The 21454-nt window shown below is 47.1% G+C and overlaps 1 long non-coding RNA gene across 1 annotated transcript in view; it reads right to left on the reverse strand.

The window, feature by feature from the left end:
* Window positions 1-267: 267 nt before the first annotated feature.
* LOC146784307 (uncharacterized) overlaps window positions 268-21454 on the reverse strand; it is a 69472-nt gene continuing 48285 nt past the window's right edge. The window contains exon 3 of the long non-coding RNA XR_014970869.1: window positions 268-3353. This is a non-coding gene — a long non-coding RNA (uncharacterized LOC146784307). The remainder of the gene's footprint in view (window positions 3354-21454) is intronic.

Here is a 21454-nt window from a genome sequence, read left to right on the forward strand (position 1 = left end):
TAAAGTGTGCAAGTTTAGCTTTAGTGATTATGTCAAATAGCTTTTTCTTTTTCAATACAAATCTCTCCTGCTTCAGTTCTGCATTTAGTTTAAATCCATGTTCCAGGACATCTAGTAGATATGTCTTTATATCATTATCCTCATATTGTTTGTAAGCCGGGGCGGGTAACTACGCTCTGTAAGTGTAGTTTACATAGTTTTGCCTACTCCGCGTTCCGTTGTGAGCACGGAGTTTAGGCAAAACTACGACTCCATAGCGGAGCGGAGTTAGCCGGCCCCTACACCCTCCCAAAGTAATTATAAAGTAATTAAAAAGGCAATTACCTGCCGTGGCTGCCTCCTCCTCGCCATGGCCGCTCTCCTTCCTCCTCCTCGCCATCCTTCTTCACTGATAACCCCTACGTTGTACGTCTTGCGGGTGCGCATGCGCAAGATGTCGAACATAGGAGTTATCCAAGAAGAAGGACAGCAAGGACGAGGAAGGAGAGCAGCCATGGCGAGGAGGAGGCAGCCACTGAAGGTAAGTGTCTTTTTAATTACTTTCGGAGGGCGCAGAGAGAAGCTCTACCAAGTCGTTTTTCAACTCTGTGGAACTTCAAATAGAGGCACTATGCCTTCTCCGCCCAGGGTTAATTGTTTGGTCACGAAGTTGTGTAGTTGCACAGGGTCAGTCATTTCAAAGAGGTTCCTTGCTGCTGCGTGGAATGAAGAAGGCAGTCAACATGTTTATTAAAATTTTCCCCTCTCTTTCCCACAAGTTTGTGGTGAGAAACAGTTTCACAATGGTCCATTAACTTTGAATTTATCATCTCTCTGTAAGCATTGCAAATGGAAAGGACTTCATGGTAAACTAGCTGCTATTGAGCAACAAATGCACTTTTATGTGTCTTACCAACTATTCCCTTGGAGCTTTTCTGTAATCTCTGGATCGTCTGTTCAAGTTTCATATCTGGAGCCACAGCCTTAAACCTTCCTTCTGAATCTTTCACCACAAAATGTCTTTGAATTAATTTTCTGTCAAAGTATGGTTTATCCACCTTTAGCTTCTTCACTCTTTCCAAATACCAGGACCCATATCTCAGGTAGTTTATGCTATCGTATTTGCAAAACACAGTAATCAGTGACTCCACAGACTTTGCATGCAGCTCACAATCCCCTTTCAAATCAGCATTATGAAGTTTTTCACTACAGCTATCATGTGTAAAACATTTTCCCAGTACATGCAAAGTTCAGATTTTTCTTCACATTCTTTGACAAACTCTACGAACTTGGTTATCTGATTTTTAACTGATTGTATTGAACATTACCTGACTTTGCATTATGTCTTTTGAATAAAGTGCACCCTGTGCTTTGTTCACTTCTGAGATAAGAAATGCAAAACCTAATTTGTCATTCTTGTTCCAGAAAGCATTCCAACGCAATGCTTCTATGGCCTCAGATATGATGAACATACCTTGTAACAAACGGACATAATGAGTTCCACTCAATACCGACTGGACAGTTTTGTTTACAAATATTTAAGCCTCAATAAGTGTATCATCTATGCAACATCAACTGAGATAACTTCCTGCACACTGAAACACAACTTTTGTCATGTGGCAAACACCCATTGTTGGATAAAATCATCAAATTCTACTGGATTGCTTATACAAATGGCAGCTACAATATGGAAAACACCTTCATAGTAGCAAATTGATAGGATACGCTGGTCTTCAAGCTGAGCACGCACATTTTGGGATTTTTTTTAGAGGTGTGTATACTGTTGCGTAGTTTGTGACTGGAGATGGTATTACTGGTAAAAACTCAAAAGATTTCAGTAGGAAGGTATTCTAGAATATCAGAGCATGAATTCCAGCCCACTGAGGAACTGGCTTTTCTTCATCTATCAGTCTGCACCGAAGAAGCAATATGATTAATTCAGTTAAATCAGCTTTGCGGACCGCAGCATCAGGTCCAAGATCCATGTCCTCAGCCCCTTTAAAACTTTCTGGTAGACTGACACGTTGAAGGCTTGTAGTGCTTTTGCACACGTTGGCAAGGCAGTTGGGTTATAGGTTTGCAGCTTTGTTTGTTTATCCCTACAGCTGACACAGCTTGTTTTCCAGCAGCTACTTCATTGGTACAGTCTTGAAAAGTATCATGTGTGCTGGATGTTCCCCACAAAGAAGAGCTATCTTCACAATCAAAATTATCAAGAGCAGCAATTGTAAATCCTCTCTTGGTAAAGTGATTGGAAGTGGTGAGCTGTCAGATTCACAAGATTTTACAGTATGAGCTAGCAAGTTCCTACTCCGAACTATGTCATTATAACTTTTTGATACACCTATCCTATTCATTGAAGTGATTAGCTCTCTACTTTTGCACTTATCATAGATTGTGTAAGGGAGTTATCCTTTTGCTGTGATTCAATTAATTAAACATGATTTGGAAAAGACAGTACATTTGCACAGCATAAGCCTGTCGGTTCATGGGACTGTCTTCCACTCCTTCGCTTATATCTTCAAAGCCCTCATCAATGTTGGCGGGTTCTGTTCCGAACTCAAGAACTTTAGTTTGTAGCAGTTTTGGTTTGCTGATATTAAACAATGATGTAAAAAATGTTAAGAAAACATCAATCATTCTTGTTGACTTCCATGATTTGTGGTGCACTGGGGCATCACAAAATGTGTCATTAAGTCCAAAATCAGAATCTTTCAGGAGCTTTCTTAAAAAGGCTCCTGCTGATTTGACTGCATCCTGTGATCTTATTTTGGCAGTAAGAACTTCAGGAGTCAAATCAGCTTAGAACATCATAAGTGGCTCATTCTTTTTGTTAGACTGACGAAAAAGAAATCTGTCATTGTACATTCTTCCCAGAAACATCTTAATTTCATTATTATGGATCAATATAGTTTCATCAATGTTGAGTCAATCCCTTTGGACCTTGTTCTGGCTAAACCAAAGATAACACATTGAAGATCCTCTGCTTTCTGATCAGTTGTTGAAGGTGGATGAGTGGTAGCCATCGATCTTCTAAGTGGATGGGCATTAGATTTGGTTGTCGTCACTTTCTCTGAAGACTCGGATTCTCGTTGTGATTCACTGGTTTCTGCTATTTTTATATGATACATTTTCTGGCTTTTTTCCATTGTATAAGAGTTGTAGCACTTGTTATTTCAATGATAAAATATTTGATCTTCTTCACCCATCAGTTTTAATCTTTTGTGAACTTCGTCTTGCCGTATTTCTGCAGCTTCTTGAACTCTCTTCTGTCCAGCCTCATATTTTGTAGTTAGCAACACTCTGTCAGGAGGTAACGATCCTCTGCTACCACCTTCTTCACTCATATTTACGAATCTGATTCAACGTAAAACCTGAAATAAAAACAATTTTAAATTAAATTACTAAAATGATGGCTAAAAACATAATTTAGAGCCGCCACTTTCGAAAATTGGGAAGGGTTGCTCTGAGGAGTTATTTTCTGTCTCTATAAGACTACTTGACCCCCAACAGCTGTGTTTGTACACCTAAATAAAGTATATAGGGATCATGGTTCCGTAAATATAACATCATCACTGCAACACATTCGCAATTTTAAAAATGTCGTCCAGAAAATTCGTCCTGGATGAGCAATGTCTACCCAAACTAAATTACTTCTCTAATGATACAAAAACACAAATAAACAATGAAAATCTCTGGACAACAATTTTTTTACGGAGGCATATAAAGGGGCCAGGACTATAATGGAACAACAAAGCTACAGTGGTATGTACATATTTAAATAAAATATGAGCAGGTATTCACAAAAGAGATTCCAATTTGTTTGCAAAGGAGGTCAGTACATATATAATCAATGTCTCTGGTAGTGCGCCAACATGCATTATATTCAAAATCCAGAGACTCAATAATACTGATCCAACAAGTTAATAACGCCGACGTTTCGACGCTGACGACAGGTTATTACATAGGTGTCATGGCGGGTCTTCCTCAAGGCTATAGAGTAGGTGTGGACAGCCAAATGCTGAAGTCTGAAATGCTCAGACGCCCTCTTCTTCCCGAATCCGAAGAGTATCTGCTGTGAATCGGAGGCCAGTATGTAGTCCTTTTTCCGTTTAGAGGCGTGCGATTTAAAAATCGCACGCCTTCCAATCAAGATGGTATACATGAAGTGGTTTCCGCATGTGTTCCTATTGTTTACTGTTGAAAATAATATAATTATGTGAAGAAATCGGTCACATACCCGACAGAACCACTGTAGCTTTGTTGTTTCATACCCAGGTTCTGAGGGACACAGGGTCTCCCCATTGTTTTTTGTAAGGACTATAATGGAAGCGCAGATATCGGGGACCCATTCCCTAGCTTGGGAGTAAAGAATAGCCACTATTTGGTTCGATGTAGACCCCTCACATCCAGGGTCTGTGGTGCCACTCTCTTGCTGTACTATTGATACCTACAACGTTGTATTTTTTTTAAAAATTCTTTTTATTGACATTTTCAATAACAAACTTAAAACATTGCTTCACACTGCTATGTACGCATCGCAGACAATGGCGACAGGCCCCCCCCCCAACAAGGCACAGGGTGCGGAATGTACAGGATATCCAGGCAGTCTTACATGACAATCTACGCTTCAAACCAACCGGCTATCAGCCTCATCTGCCCATCTGGGTATCCCACCTCGACAGCCACCAACCCGCCCCACGAGTAGCAGCAAATATTAACGTTTCCCCCCCATCCGAGGGGAGAGCAGCGTGTTACAGCATTTGTAGCGGGGTTTGCTCCAGCCAGTGTATGAAGGGCTCCCAGATGTCTCTGGGTCTGGACCGCGCCGGCATAAGCTCCCAGTACAGGGCTAACTGGGTTTGGCAGTAAGCAACGCTTTGAATCCAAACCTTAATGTGAGGTGATGTGCCCGCCCCACAGTGTATAGCAACCTGTCTCTTGGCCAATAATAATAGCATTGCTGGCAGTTTACGGTGTTTGGGCTCAATCATGTGTAAAATCCCCAGTAGTGCAACCTGGGGAGTGCAGGGGATCAGTAGGCCCGTGATAGTGCATATTATCTCCAGCACCCTTGTCCAGAACAACGCTATTGCAGTACAGCCCCACGCCATATGCATAAAGGTGGCCCCCGGTGCATGACAGCGCCAGCATTCATCGGTATCCCTTAGACCCATGTGGTGCAACCGTCTTGGTGTGCGGTAAAGCATGTGTATGTACTTGAAGTGGATCAGGCGCAGCCTGTAGTTGGGGGATAGAAGCTCAAGCTGCCGACAGCTCAGATCCCAGTGCACATCAGAGATTTCAGCTCCCAATTCCGCCTCCCACACGCCCCGCGCCGCCGGAAGCATCACGGGGTGGTTAGCCTGCATTCGCACATACAGTCTGGAGACCAGCTTGCGGCCAGAATCCACAGACAACACATTCTCCAAAGCAAGCAGATCCGGCGGTGGCGCCGGGAAAGTGGGGAACAACCTACGACTTGAGTTGCGGAGCTGGTAATACAGAAGCGTGTCTAGTAGCGTCGGTGCCTCCGATCCACACATCTGCTCCATCGTTAGGAAGGCATCGCTCGGAAATAGATCGCCTCCAGTGTGGAGGCCCAGCTCCGCGGCTCGCCCCCGGTTCGCATAGCCCGCAGCGACGGCCACATCGGGTTCCCACGCAGGGGCACCGAGCGGGTATAAAGCACATCTAAGCCGGCCCTGCTTCGCAAACCATTCCAGGCCCACCTGAGCGCGTGAACCGGGTCGATTTCTGTGCACCGTCGGACGTGCGGCGCGTATAGGGCAACCGCCAGCGGCAGCGGTGCCGCCCTGACGGTCTCGATCGCCACGTGCGGTTGAAACGGTGTGGGGTGCGCCCAGTAATGCAAGAACTGTGCCTGTGCACAGTATGCATATAAGGAGAAGTCTGGCGCAGCCAGGCCACCCTGTCTTTGTGGGAGTGAGGGTCTCCCAGGACACCCTCGGCTGCTTTCCCCCCCACGCCAACTCCACCATCAATGATCGCAGTCGTCGCAGAAAGTGTGCGGTAAGGGGCAGCGGGATATTCGCAAATAAGTAAAGGAGTTTAGGCAGGATCACCATTTTTGCCACCGCAATCCGGCCAGCCAGCGAGAGGGGCAAATGCTTCCAGCGGCCAACTCTCTCCTCCACCCAGCCGGTCACCCGCCCATAGTTTTCTGTCCAGATCTGCTGCATATCTGTGCTCACCCAGATCCCCAGGTATCGCACCGGCCCAGTCGCCCATTTCAGCGGGCAATCTGGGGTAAAGCGGGGAGTCCCGGTGGTCAACGGCAGAATGACTGATTTCTCCCAATTGATAGTGACACCTGACAGCCGTCCATAGTCCAGTAGTTCTTGTGTCAGAGGGGAGAGGTTGACCTGAGGGTCAGAAACATACAGTGTAGCATCATCAGCATATAGCGATATGGTCAGCGCCCTTGACGAGAAGCCAATGCCCCTGGCCGCATGATGTTGTCTAATACGGGCAGCCAGAGGTTCCGTGGCAATGGCAAACAGCAGAGGTGACAGGGGGCAGCCCTGTCTCGTGCCTCTCCGAATGGCAAAAGGCTCAGGGATCAACCCATTGACCCTTACCCTTGCAGTAATGTCTGTATAAAGTAGTCGTATGTAACCGATAAAGGCCTCGCTTACCCCCATGCGCTGCAGCAGAGGGAACAAGAATCCCCATTCCAGGGAGTCAAACGCTTTGGTGGCATCCAGTAGCACAGCCGCTGCCTTAACATGCGGGGCCAAATAGTGCAGTACTCCGAAGAGGGTGCGGAGGTTATGGGACGTTGAGCGGCCCGGTATAAAGCCCGACTGGTCCGGGCGGATCATCAGGGGTAACACCGGCTGCAGGCGAGTTGCAAGCATTTTCGCAAAGATCTTGGCGTCTGTGTTGATTAATGAGAGCGGCCTATAAGAGTCGCACTGCTGGGCATCTTTATCTGGTTTCAGGAGGGTGATGATGACAGCCTCCCTCATGGAGTCCGGAAGCACACCCTTCTCAACCGCTTCCGCATATACCGCCAGCAGGCGGGGGGCCAGGAGATCCGCATATTCCTTGTAGAACTGCGCCGGGAGGCCGTCCGGCCCCGGCGCCTTACCAGCAGCCAATGACCCTATGGCCTCCCGCACATCCTCTGCCTCAAATGGGCGATCGAAATAACCTTTCTGGTGTGCATTAAACCATATAAGCTGTATGGAATCGAAGTATTCAGACAGCTCCGCCTGAGTGTGGGCCGCCCTAGATCTGTACAGATCTTTGTAGAAAGTCCGGAAGGCATCTAGTATTTCCGGAGGGCTATATACGGTTTCACCTCCCCCAGTCATCATAGCGGGGACAAATGTCGAGGGCCGCTGCGAGCGCAGCAGGAGGGCCAGCGTCTTACCAGGGCGATCTCCCTCCCCATATCGGCGGGCCATCGCATATTTCGTCAGGAATTTGAGCTCTCTGTCAGCCTCCGCTTGATATTCAGTGAGCGTGGTGCGAGTTGCTGCCAACGTAGCAGCCGAGGGGTCCGAGCAGTACTGCACCTCCAGTGAGTGCAGACGTTCTTCTAATTTACCGAGCGTAGCCCTTAAGGTCTTTAGGACTGCTGCCTGTCCCGCAATGCAGTGGCCCCTTATCACCACCTTAAATGCGTCCCACAGGGTGCCTAGCGATGTCACGGAGCCCTCATTGTGTTCAAAGTAGTCTAGTATGTGTTGGTGAATTTCCTCCCGAAACACCGGGTCCGACAGGGCCTGTGGCGGTAAGCGCCACGTGAAGGGCGTGATGTATGGCTTGGGGACTTTCAAAGTCAGCTCGACAGGGGAATGGTCTGAGAGGGTGCGCGCCTTGTGAGCAACTGAAGACACCCATGCATGTGCCTGTGGGGTCAAGAGCCAGAAGTCTAGGCGGGACCAGGCTCCTTTGTGCGGGGTGAAGCAGGTGCCCTCCCTAACCGCGGGATGCAATACCCTCCACGAATCCAGCAAATTATAATCAGCCATTAGGCCTCGTATAAGGCCAGCAGCTTGTGGGTGATGTGTGCGGGCTGCCCCTTCCCTATCCAGGTCTAGCGACAGAACGGCGTTAAAATCCCCTCCCCACAAGCAATCTCCGCCACCCAGTGATTGTGTCAAGTGCCAGACGTGGCGGAAGAACCCAGGGTCATCCGAGTTGGGCCCATACGTGTTAACTAGCGTCAGCGGCGTGTGAAAGAGTTTCCCACTCAGTATTATGTAGCGCCCATCTGTGTCAGCATTTACCTTAAACGTTTGCCAGGGAAGGCCTCTACGGATAAGAATTGCCACTCCCCGGGAATAGCTGGAGCAGCCTGAAGTGTGCACCTCGCCCCATCTAGCGCCTCGCAGCCTGTCTCCAGCGCTCCGAGGCAAATGAGTTTCCTGCAGGAAACATATGTCAACGAGGTGGCGTGTCAGATACGCCTGCGCCAGGCGTATCTTGCGGTGGTCGTTAAGACCGCGGATATTCCATGTAAGGCATCTTAACTCGGTCAGGGAGGTTTATATGTGTGTGTCCCATACGGTGGCAAGGATATCAGTGTCCCACAGACCAGGGGCCCTCGGGGATCCCCCCGCCACCCAGTCCCCGGGAGGAGCGATATCATACAATCAGCATGCTGTGCGGGTGCGACGCCATTTCGTGGTGCACTAAGAAATCGCAGTGAGAAAGCAACAACCAACAAGAACCAAAACCCTCCCCCACCCACTCCAACCCCCCAAACAGGTTGAGAAGTAACCCCCCCCACCTCCCCACCCAACAAGAACTTTCATATTGCAATGTCTCGGGAATCATCCCACAGGGCGTGGGGTCGCCGGCTCACACCCCCGTCGAAAAGACAACAGGGTGGCCGAACAGTGCTGCCTTAGATAAATACAGTACAATGAGCCACAGCGTACGGCGGCCCGATAGACCTCCCCCAGCAGCGGTCCATAGTGCCTGAGCGGTGCGGGCCTCGACAAGTCAAGCCAGTGCGCATAGGTTCGGGACACATCCCGCGGCCCTCAAGGGCCCCCTGGATTACCATACTCGGCTACAGGCCACGTATCTTACAGTTACGTTATCCAGCATCTCTTCACTTCTCAGAGGGATAACACGCTATTTCACTCTGTGTCACTCAACTGGCCACGCGGAGAAGCGCCCCGGTCATCCTCTCGCCCACGGTGCGAGCGCTCCGCCTGCCTGGCAAACTTGAGGGCATCCTCCGCGGTCGTAAAGAACATAGGCTTCCCTTTGTGGTGTATCCGCAGCTTGGCCGGGTATAGCATGGCATATTTAGTCCCCACCTTCTGGAATATTTTTTTAGCCGGTATAAATTCTCGCCTTGCGGCCTGCACCGCCTGTGTAAAATCCGGAAATAAGGAGATGACCATATTTTGGAATCGGAGCTCACCTTTTTCACGCGCCAACCGCAGGATGGTGTCCCTGTCCCGGTAGTTCAGAACACGTGCCAGGATCGGCCTCGGTGGCGCCCCAGGCACGGGCCGCGGCCCCAGTGTGCGGTGCGCCCGCTCGACCAGGAACATGGCCGACAGGTCCGCACCAAACAGTTCGCGGAACATTCCTTCAATAAATTGTTCCATGTTACCAGTATTGGTGGATTCTGCAATTCCAATAATGCGAACATTGTTCCTTCGGGAGCGGGCCTCCAAATCCTCATTGCGCCCTCTAATCACCTCCAGGACCTTATCCATGCGAAGGAGCCGCTCCTGGGTGTCTCCAATGCTCTCCGCGCAGTCGGCAATTCGCGCCTCCGCCGCAGCGATCTTCTCCTCGTGCTGGTCGACTTTGAGATATGCCATCAAGCCGCTGGGCCATGGAGTCTAGCTTTCCATCGATTTCCTTGAGGCACCCTTTAAGGTCTCGAAACATACTTCTGACATCGTCCTCCGGTGGTGGGTCTAGCTGCGTCTCAGGGACCACCGGTGGCGATGGCGGAGCCGCCACAGCGCCGCGGGAAGCCTGTTTCTCAAAGTAGAGCTTCCGCTGCTTGGCGTCGGATTTCCCCATGCCGCCCTTTGGGCCCTACACACCCCGGCACCGGGAAAAAATGGGGCAGTCGGCACCTCGTGGGCCCCCGGGCCCCAGCCAGCACTAGACCGCAAGGGCCAACACGTGTCCCCGGGCAGGCTAGGCCCGGCCAGCCTTCGTCTCGCCCAGGCAGCGGGTCAGCAGCAGCTACTCATCTATCGGGGGGCACCGCGGTCAGGTAGCAATCCCAACGGGCACCCAGTCTCTCCATCGCCACGTTCCACTTGCCACCAACTCGCAGTGCCGTATGTCAGTCAGAGGCCTGGGCACGGATCAGCATAGGCCCGCACGCTGGGGTCGTCACATCGCAGGCATGGATCAGGCTTCACGCCTCTCGTCTCTCAGGAGGTTTACCGGCCCCGCCAGCAGCGCCAGGCCACGTCTCCGCTGGCCAGTCAGCCAGATCGTCAGGCCCGCACACCGTGTGCCTTGGAGCCGCCGCGAGGGCCGCATTCAGGCCAGCAGGGGTCCGCAGCTGCGTCTATGGTGGCAGTCGTCGGGTATCCAGCACTCCGCGGGCGTCTACGTCGGTCCCAACCTCGCCACACGAGCCGCGGCCTCCGACCAGGGCCTCGCGCAGCAGACGGCGCCGCCCAGCGCGGAACGCCCCAGCAGCCGGAGTCACGAGGGCCCGTAACTCCGGATTTCCACAGCCGATTTCTGTCACAGAAGCACCGCCGGGACCCTCGGCGACAGGGCGCCTCCCGCCGCAGCTCCACTGCTCGAAAAGTCAGGCAGAGAACGGATGGGCTAACGGATTGTTTGTTCGGCCGGCAGAGCCCCGTTACACGGCGGCCATCTTGCAGCTCGGCTCGGCCACGCCCCCCTACAACGTTGTATTTTAGGATTTTTTTTTCATTGGCTGCTCTCAGCCCATACTTTTGTTATTTATTATTTTGAGTGGAGCATTTTAAAAGTTGAGGACTACGAAAGCCAATGTATCCATGAGAAGTTACCTTCCTTCATAACAGTTTTTCTAATTGATACTACGGGGCTCATCTAGAAGTGAACGGGACATATGCTGTATATCAGCAGATTTCCTATTTCTTCCGCCTTGTTGTTCCCCACCTCATTTATAGGTAGGAGAAACATTGAGTTTCCAATGGGTGGCACATTAGTCTGGTCTGCTATTGGAAATTGCTTGCCAGCAGCCCATTCATTTGCAGGCTGCTGGCGTAACGCCATCAGAAGGTTCACACCATTACCGCCATGTCCCTCTTGCTTTAATGGATTGCAACATTAGGCCCCAGTGCCTTTAAGACACACCGCCTATATTAGAATGAAAAGTACCCCCCACTCCAAATGTCAGTTTCTTTGTTTCACATTCAGACATGCTAATTGGGTCACCGCCTCGTATCGGCTCCAGCGCTGAACTCCATGCTACCCATTACTCGGGGGCCCGGTATGGTGTTTTTATGTTAAAGAAATTTGGGCTTCCCATGAAGATCTTACCATCAGTGGAGGTGAACAAACTTCACTGCAGGCGGAGCTCTGCTTACCAATTCAGGGAGGGACACGCATGGTCACCACCTGGCTGACAGTTAAAGAAAGAGTGCAACACCTCTCAAGAAAGCAAATAGAGCCGATTGGACGTGGGAATGGGGCACTTCCTTGATTCTCAGATTGGGCTGAGAAGAAAAGGGAGGACTGTTTGACTGATACATGTATTACTTTCAGTGATTCTGAAAACTATCTCCTATTAGCCACTATCAATCCTATATGTTACCTAAGTATGTCTGTAAGTTATGGACTGGTTTTGGGATATTTTGGAAAGCTTTTTAAGAGTAGTCATGTTGTCGCTCATTCCCATTCCGGTATTATCACAGAGACTGAGAAGAGTGAGAAGAGGAAGGTTCATTCCCCATCCTCTGATGCTAGTAAGGAGGACGAAACAGTATCGCGCTGGGCTAAGCATTCAAGGTATCATTCTCCTTCAAGTATAGCAAGTCAATCATTATAGATTCCTCTAGTAATTCAGCTACTGAGAAACCTAGTATGTCCGGGCTCATGTGCATCACTAGAGAGGATCTTCCCGACTGCTCCTTCAAATTACAGAGAAATTGGGGGTTTGAACCTCCGATTTCGAGAGAAGATGCAAAACGGTTGTTTCCACAATATTCTACATTGTCAGTTGGCACTTCCTATCCATTTGAGGATAAAGGAGATGATATTTTGGAATTTGGAAGGATCCAGACCAAGCTCAAATTCCTACGGTCCTATAGAAATCCTACAGTCTGGGTGAAAAGGAGAAGGTTCTTCCTCAAACCATTAAAGGGGATTCCATGTTGGTTTCATTAATTGGTAGATCTTCCCTGAATACAGATGACTGTTCTGCTAATTCGATGGACCATAAAATCACAACTGGCTAAAGAAATGCTCCACTGCATTCAGTGTGTCCTTAAGAGCAGCAGCCGAGGCAGTATACTCCTTGCAGTCTCTGGTTAAAGACTTTGATGTCTTGGCGGAGGCCATTAAGAAAGGTACAGATGTCTCAGAGATATTGTTCAAGATGGAACAACAAGCAGATGTATCATCAGACCTAATAAAAGCAGCTACAGTGTCTTCGAGCTATGCGATTCTGGCCAGAAGAAATGCATGCATTTGGGATTGGAATGCTGACTTCTTAGAGAAAACGTATTTCTGAAAGATTCCCTCTGAGGGAGGGAAGATATTCGTAGATCAACTCAAGAAATGATAAAGAAGTCCTTTAAGGACAAAAAGCATACATGGTCTTATAAGGCTTTGTCTATGAAGCAGGGCCGGACTGACTACTGGGCGTTTTGGAATTCTGCCGAGGAGGGGGATGATTTCACTGTGGTGGGGGCTGATTTTGTTCATGGAGACCTGCGCGTACTTCGAAATAATTAAAGCAAAACGAATTTCGTTCAGTACACGCAGCTCCCCATCAACTAAATCAGACCCCAGCTCAGCAGCATTCCAAAACGCCGTCCCTGCTATGAAGCGTCCAAGCCTTGGAATAAAGATTCTCGAGAATCTCCTAGGAAGGAATCCAGGTCCTAATCATCAAGGAAATGGAAATTTCTACCCCCAAAAAATTAGGTAAGGTTCAGGTTTTGGCAGGCCAGGTGGTGACATCCAAAAATCCCTCCTGGTTATCTGTCTCTTCTGGCCATATCACATAAGGTCAGAGGGAAAACCATGGATTTTCACAGCACCTGACTTAGTTCAGTCTCAGATGTCTGGGTACTGAGTCTGATGAGGAACTATTATATTATAGAATTCAACTCGGTGCCTCCCAGTTCGAATTGCAATTCTACTCCCGTCCCCTGAGACCCTATCAAGAAGGAGGCTTTGTGGTCAGGAATTTTAGCTTTAATGTTAAAGAGGGCAATCATCCTGTACCCCAAAAGGAGAGAGGCTAGGAGATGTACTCTATTCTCTTTCTGGTACAAAAGGTTTATGGGGTGCTCAGACTGATTTTAGGTCTAAAGAAGGTTAACTCCTGGATAAAGACTATACATTTTCGAATGGCTACTTTGCAGCAGATCATTCCTCTGGTGTCAAGCAAATACCTTCTGGCAACTATTGATTTACAGGATGCTTAGTTGCACATGCCTATCCATTAGATGGAGTCTGACCTTGAATAGTGGCTAGATCCGGCAAACCTCCTGAAGGGAGGGACTCCTCGTGTTCTCAGTATGCAATCATTATTACTAAGGATGCGAGCAAAAGGGGATGGGGTCATGGAGAGGATCACATCAAATCCAGGGCTTGTGGTCACGTCTTCAGATGAGCAGGTCCTCCCATTGGAGGGAGCTAGAAGCTATCAGGCTTGCTCTCCTTGCATTCCCACACCTTTTGTTGCATAAAGACGTTATAATCAGGATGGACAATATAATGCCAAAATCCAGTGTTCAACAGTCAGGGTGGGTGGGGACGAAGACTCTCTCGATTTCGCTATCTCAGGTCAGATCTTTTTGTGGGCCCAATCCAAGATCATTTCCCTGAGGGTGATATACATTCAGGGGAATCTGAATATAAAGGCAGAAGATAGATTAAGCAGGGAGATTCCCTCCTCCCACAAAAGCTGTCTTTCTCCCTTCTTGTTTCATCAGATTCTCAAAAAGTGGGGGGGGGGGAGGGCTGAGGGTGGACCTGTTTGTGATCCATCTCAATTATCACCTTCCCTGCTTTTTCATGGGCAAGGGAGGCCAACTCATGGGGAAAAGTTTATCATTCTTGACTTTGTCCAAATTACCTCCTGTCGCCTTTCCCCATAATTCAGCGCTTTCTGATAAGAGTGAGGAGGGAGGAACCTCATGTGATCTTGATTGCTCCAGCCTGGCTCTGCATGTTTTGGTTTCATCTCCTGGGAGCAATGTGGATTGATCAGGGATGGCTACAATCAGTAGTCCCATCCCCTTTGGCCTTTCCAATTCCCCTGACCAATTTGCTACTAAGACTCAAGCTGATGGCCTGGGCATGGCTAAGATTAGTTGTCTATCCAATTCTGTATTCTCTTCAATTCAGACATCTAGAAGACACTCCACTCATTCTTTATACACTAAGCATTGGAGGTCTTTTAGGAAGTTGTGCTCGAAGAAGCAATTTCTTCCTCTTTCTGATAATCTCCCTCAGATCATGAATGTTCTTCAAGATGGGTTCTCATTGGGACTTAGTTCTTCTACCATGAACATCCAATAGGCCCCAATTAAAGCCTTCTGAGTGCCCTGGAGTAATTTAGAGGACGATCAGGGGTTGGTGCAAAGACTATTCAAGGGGTTTGGTAACATCCATCTTTCACTTCTTCCTTCTTGTCCTGCTTGGGAGTTCCCATTAGGTTTGCAGGCTCTGAAATTTCCGCCTTTCAAACCTCTTCATTCAATTGATGTTCAGATATTAACCTTAAAGTGTTTTTTCTGATGGCCATCATTTCAGCCAGAAGGTTAAGCAAGTTAGGTTTCCTTTCCTGCAAACCACAATTCTTTAAGGCTTTTGACAATAGGATTGTTTTGCACCTAGGTCCAAACTTTGTACTCAAAGTCAATTCTTCCTCTCATACTCAAAAAGAAGTGTTATTACCTGTCTTCTTTCTTGATCCTCAATCTCCTGCAGTAGTAGGGTTGCATTTTCTGGATGTAAGGAGAGCAATACTAGTCTATTTTGAGAGGGAGACTGAGTTCAAATTATCTACCTCTTTGTTCGTCAACTTTGGTCCTGCCATGAAGGGTTTGAAACCATCTAGTCAGACCTTGAGTAAGCAGGTCAGGACTTTAATTTCCTTGAAATATAAAGAGCATAGTGTACGTCACTTCTCCCTTGGATGTTCCAGGGAGATTAACAAGAGGTATGTTTACCACTCTCGCAGAATACCAGGGGGCATCATTAAATGGGATTTGTGGCTAGGTCCTTCTACATTCATTAAGCACTATAAGGTGGTGTAGGGTCCACAGATGGAGAATGTCTTTAGTTTCTAGGTTTTTTCTGCTGTAGTAAACAGTAGAATTATAATTCCAGAATAAAGTGTATTTGTCTTTGAGCAGAAATATACAGTTTTCCTGGTGTTTTTTCACTATGGTATTTCTCATTTTGTAGTTCATCTAAGCAAGAGGTATGAGGAGGTAATGCCTCAATTACTTATGATTATTTGCATTATTCCAAGTCTGTCTCTCGCTTCGATTAATTACTCCCTCTCTGTAATTGCAGTCCAACTGTGTTTTTGTGTGAGCTTGTTGTAAGAAACAGGATGTGTAGAGGTGGGCCTCAAGTTGTAATTAATCAAAGCGAGAGACAGACTCAGAGAAACGCAATTACTGGTAAGTAACCAGGTTATTAAAGGTAGGCCTTTCAATGCAGCTTGAACAGGCAAAACAAACTATGACCGTCACCCCCAAGCGCTGGGAGAAAACTTCCAATAGGTCAGACCATTTGCTATTTCGTGCGACAGGAACAAGCCCCCAAGAATAGGGGTTCGTACCTACAAAACCAAAAAATGCTGACAAGACTGCCATGACAAGGTGACGACCAGCATTACATTTTTGCCAGCACTATGACAAACCTTAACTTTGGCACAGCCGCCATGGCTCCGCCACCCTAGCAGTTCAAATCAAAGTTCTCATTTGGGGGTAGACTATAGCATTGTCCATGGAACACAATATGTCCTATTGAGACACGGTGGGTTGTAAAATATGGAAGATGAAAGACATTAGATTGGACAATTCATCTATTCTTATTATCATGAAACACAAGACTCAATTCCGAAAACCTGCTAGCAATGATGGCAACCCTCATCTCCTTATCCACCAGAGCACGTCTCTCTGGAATACTCTTGTGAACGGAGCTGTCCTGCCCCACACTTCTGGGCTGGCACTTATCACAGTGCTTATGTACAATTTGTAGGGTAGCACAGAATGTACAGATTTGTATGGACTCCTTACCACTGACACATTTAGATATATCAGGGTACCAAGTGACAGAAGTTCTCAGTGCATAGCCAGATGTATCAAAAGCAGACATGAATGACCTTAGATCTTGTGACAAGCAATTTGCAATATTGAAGTCATCTGCTGTTAAGCCCAGCCATTTACAGTGTGGCCTGTAGAGCCTTGGATATTGTCGAAATGCTTTCAGCATTGCACTGAAAGAGCAAGTTTAATTCTGTAAAAGAAAACACATGAGTCCACAGATAAGCATATCAATGTTCTTCTGAATTTTTTACATCTTAGTGACACTGTCTTCATAGTAAGAGGGTGGTGATGTCTTGGGATATAGCAAAGAGTGTTGTTAGGGACTGCGATTGTGTTGTTAGATATGGCAGCTGATAGTAGGTAAGCCTGGTGATGATGAATTCAGGGGCTGGTGATGGTATTAGGTAGACAAGTGATGTAACTGCAATTTATGGTGAAGTCCTTAGGAATGACAGGTAAAAATCTTAGAGATTACTATTGATTTTAAGACAGTTGGTGATGTTATTACAGATGGCAGATGGTGTTATCAAGGATAACCAATTGTCAGATTGCAGATGGATAGCTCAGGGCATCACCACCCCAAAACCAACCCGAGGGCTGCCTACAGCCACACTAAGGAGGAAGTGAGACCAGTCAGGTGTAGCTGCACCAGGTCGAAGCTGGGCACCACCAGAGACAACAGAAGCAGAGAGCACAGAGGATAAAATGACACAGAAGAACTTTTCAGAGGTCTGAAGAGGCAAATCTTTACAAGGAACCTATCCCCCTTTAAGACTGTTAGGGGTCAGACGCCTTGTGCACTCGTTACTGGGATTGCTACTGTAGCATAGAGAATTGCTTGCTTGCCTTATGGTGACACACTTTTTACACGGTCCCTTAAGGAGGTGGAGTCTTCACAAGTTACCTCCTATATAAACCTTGGTTGGACTCGAATCCGGTGCTTGGCTTTCGGAGTTCTGAACCCTGGTCCACGCCCCTCTGTTTCCTGTCTGAGCGTTTGCTGTGTCCGTTAGGCTGAGGTCTACGCTAGCGGAGCAAACGGTGTTTCCCGTTTAAGTCCTCTGAGCTTTGCCTGGAAGTTTGTGTTGGTTTAGAGGCGCTCCCTTTATTTTTTATGAGAGAGAAGTGTAGGAGTATTTAGTGCTGGCATAAAAAGACGCGGTGAGTTGAGTTTTCGTCATACCGCGAGTATCGTTAGCAGTATTCTGCTCTGCATTGACTCTCTCTTCCGTCCCGTGTATTGTATTTCTCGGCAATGCATTGTGGGTCTTGTAGTTAAGAACGGTGTCGTTCTGTTGCCTTTCCCCAATACTACCTGAGTGCCAGTTTGTACCCTTTGAATCCTTACGAGAAAGCTTCCCCTCTTGATTACTTTCACAAGTTACATTGTTTCCACACTTCTGAATCTTCCCGTAGTTTTAGAAGTAGTTTTGCGCGGCCGCGCTACTAGAAGCCCTGGGAGTGTAGTCAGACGTATAATTATCACGCTGCTTTGGACACTTCAGGATTCTCCCCTATTCCCTTGTACCCTTCCCCACTGCTGAGAGATATAACAGTTATCCACATAAAAGCCTGTTATACCCGAGGTAACTGTTTCAGTCACAGATTGTTACCTTTGCTGAATGAAACCTGCCATATTTTGGGACGCTGTGGCCTGTAGCATGATACCTGTCATCTTGCTGAGTCATGCAGATATTCTTCTCGACTAAGGAGATGTTCAGTTGGTAAGAGACATTGTGTGGTGTGTCATTCATATTATTAGCAATTGCAAGTCTCCTTTATATTCTATGCTAGGGGAGGGGGGCCGCTTGATTAATGGTATCTTGCTTGTTCTTTCTGTAGATTGTCCCATTCTGTTCCTGTGGCCACCGATCAACTTGGGGTTCCACACAGCTGCCTCTACCTTACCACCCCACATCTCCGTGGGTTCCCCTGTAGGCGAGCATTTCTTTGATTACGGCTCGCTCATAGTGGGGCTTTAGGAGTGTGGGGACTTCCTCGTCGCTCCCGTGGATTGAGCTAGCAGTCATCGTGGTGATCGGCAACAGAAAGCCAAGCCCACGTATTTAGTCCACCTGAGCGACGATGGATTCTGAAGGGGCCACTTCTTTAGCAGAGAACCCTTCACGTAGTCCCACTGTAGAAGAGTTAGCGTCAGCTCTTATAGATCTCCAAAGAGAGGTAGGGAGACTTAGAGGTGAAAATCTTCAGCTCCACACAGAATTAGAGAGATACCGTCACAGGGAGAGCGCTGTGGCAGGAGAAACACCACAAACACAGAAGCGCAGTTATATACAACCTGCTCGCTTTACACTTCCTCCTCCTTTGACAGATAATCCCACACCTAGTACCTCTAGTCCTCCAGCAATTCAGGTGTCTGTGCAAACACAGAATCCTGTCCCGTTAGCTGTGCCTGAAAGATTTTATGGGGATAGCACAAAATTTAATGTGTTCCTCAATCAATGCCAACTACATTTTCTTTGTAAAGCTTCTGCTTTTCCAGATGATGCGGCTAAAGTGGCCTTTGTTATTTCATATTTGGGTGGCAACGCTGCCAATTGGGCGGTTCCTCTAGTAGAAAGTAATGACCCTCTTTTGTACAATTTTCCCTTGTTCAAAGATAAACTGAAAGGGTTGTTCGCACGTCATGCATATGTACAAGCTAGCGATAGTGAGTTACTTAGTTTAAAGCAAGGGAATAGAGATCTCATCTCCTATGTAACTGAATTTAACAGACTAATACTTGAAACCCATTGGCCAGAGGAGAAACGAACATCTTTATTTTATAGAGGTTTAAATGATGATCTTAAAGATCTTCTATCGCACATAGTAGATCCTCCTGAAGAATGCAACGCGTTCATTGATTTGGTGGTGAAGTTGAATCACCGAGTCACAGAACGGAAAGGAGACAAAGCCCGTGGCAACCTAGCACGTTTTTGGATAGTAAGAGGAGATAAAAAAGAAACTAAGGATCCCAAGGATACTAGTGAACCGATGCAAATCGGTGGAATGAGAAACCCATTGACAACAGAAGAAAAAGAGGGGAGAAGAAAGCAAAACCTTTGTCTATATTGTGGCAAAGGCGGCCATTATGCCAGAAGTTGCCCTGTGAAAACCAGTACGGGTAATAAGATAGCAGTGAGTAGTCAAGAGACAGAATACCCTAAGGGAAACTAGAGAACTTGAAGAATAGAGAGACCGTTCCTTCAAGTTGTTCTCATATGGAGGTCTCCTTAGAGGTAGCCAGTGTTAACGCCCCTGTAGCACGACATTTTACTATACCTGTTACGTTTATTGTCTCTGTACAAAGTCGAAAGACGCTATCAATCTTACTTGATTCAGGAGCTACGGGTAATTTTCTGGACATACAACTTGCTCGCACATTGAGAATACCTTTTCTTCCCAAGATCAAGCCTGAACCCATTAGAGCAGTGGATGGAACCGAGCTGTCTTCGGGGTTAGTAGCTTACCATACGCCAGCAATAACCATGGTATGCAGTAACGGGCATTCCGAGGATATAGTGTTTGACTTAATTGACACTCCTAATTTTGGAGCTATTCTTGGGGTGCCCTGGTTGCAAGTTCACAATCCGCAGATAGATTGGAATGCAAGAAAAATCACTTTACGTTCAACCTATTGCATGTTACATTGTTATCAAGATGCTCAGGAGTGGGAAACCCCTTTATGTTGTGCATTAGAAGCTCCAGAAATGAGACTCCCTCCTATGTATCATGAATTCAGTGAAGTTTTTGATGAGGAAAAGGCTTCTGTCTTACCTCCTCATAGGAGCTATGATTGTAGGATAGACTTGATTCCTGGGGCAGACTTACCGGTGAGTCGAGTCTATGCTTTAACGGAGCCTGAGACAGAATATCTTCAACAATACATTTCGGAGATGCTAGAGAAAGGATTTATCAGACATTCAACCTCTCCTGTGTCGTCCCCCCTCTTCTTCATTCCAAAGCGTGAAGGAGGCTTAAGAGCGTGCCTCGATTACCGCGCACTAAACAAGGTGACTATAAAGAATAAATATCCATTACCCCTCATTTCGGTTTTATTGGACCAAGTGAGAGGGGCCAAGGTCTTTACAAAACTTGATCTCCGCGGGGCCTATCATTTGATCAGTCAAGGAAGGGGATGAATGGAAGACCGCCTTTCGGACGAAATTCGGTCTCTTTGAATATTGCGTAATGCCATTTGGCCTCTGCAATGCCCCTGCGGCCTTTCAGTTTTTTATCAATGACATATTGCGTGAATATCTAGACCTCTTTGTAATTGTATACATTGATGATATCCTGATTTTTTTCTAAGTCAGAACAAGAACATGTAGATCATGTACGAAAAATCCTGTTAAAATTGAAGGAGAATCATTTATTTGCTAAATTGGATAAAAGCACCTTCCACACGGATCGAGTAGAATTTTTAGGATTTGTCATTTCACCTGACGGAATCCATATGGACCCAAAAAAGATAGAAGCGTTGGTCAAATGGCCTAGTCCTACCACGGTTAAGGAAGTCCAATCCTTTATAGGGTTTGCAAATTTCTATAGACGCTTCATTGATCATTTCTCAGACTTAATTGCTCCAATAACCAGATTGTTGCGGAAGGGCATGGTCTTTCAGTGGTCAAGAGAAGCGGAAAGTGCTTTCTCGCTGCTCAAACAGAAGTTCACAACCGCTCCTATCATTAGTCATGCGGACAATTCACAACCCTATTTTGTAGAGGCGGATGCCTCACAGTATGCGGTGGGAGGTGTATTATCTCAAAGGAATCCCACAACAGGCCGTTTACATCCTGTGGCATATTTTTCTAAAACACTTCTTCCAGCAGAACAGAACTATACCATAGGAGAAAGAGAACTCCTGGCTATAAAATTAGCCTTTCAGGAATGGAGGCATTATCTGTTGGGGTCGCCACATACGGTTACTATCTACACAGACCATCGTAATTTGCAATTCTTTAAATCCGCTAAAGCGTTAACACCCAGGCAAATGAGAT

This window comes from Triturus cristatus, chromosome 11 (genome assembly GCF_964204655.1).
Source record: "Triturus cristatus chromosome 11, aTriCri1.1, whole genome shotgun sequence".
NCBI classification, from domain to species: Eukaryota; Metazoa; Chordata; class Amphibia; order Caudata; family Salamandridae; genus Triturus; species Triturus cristatus.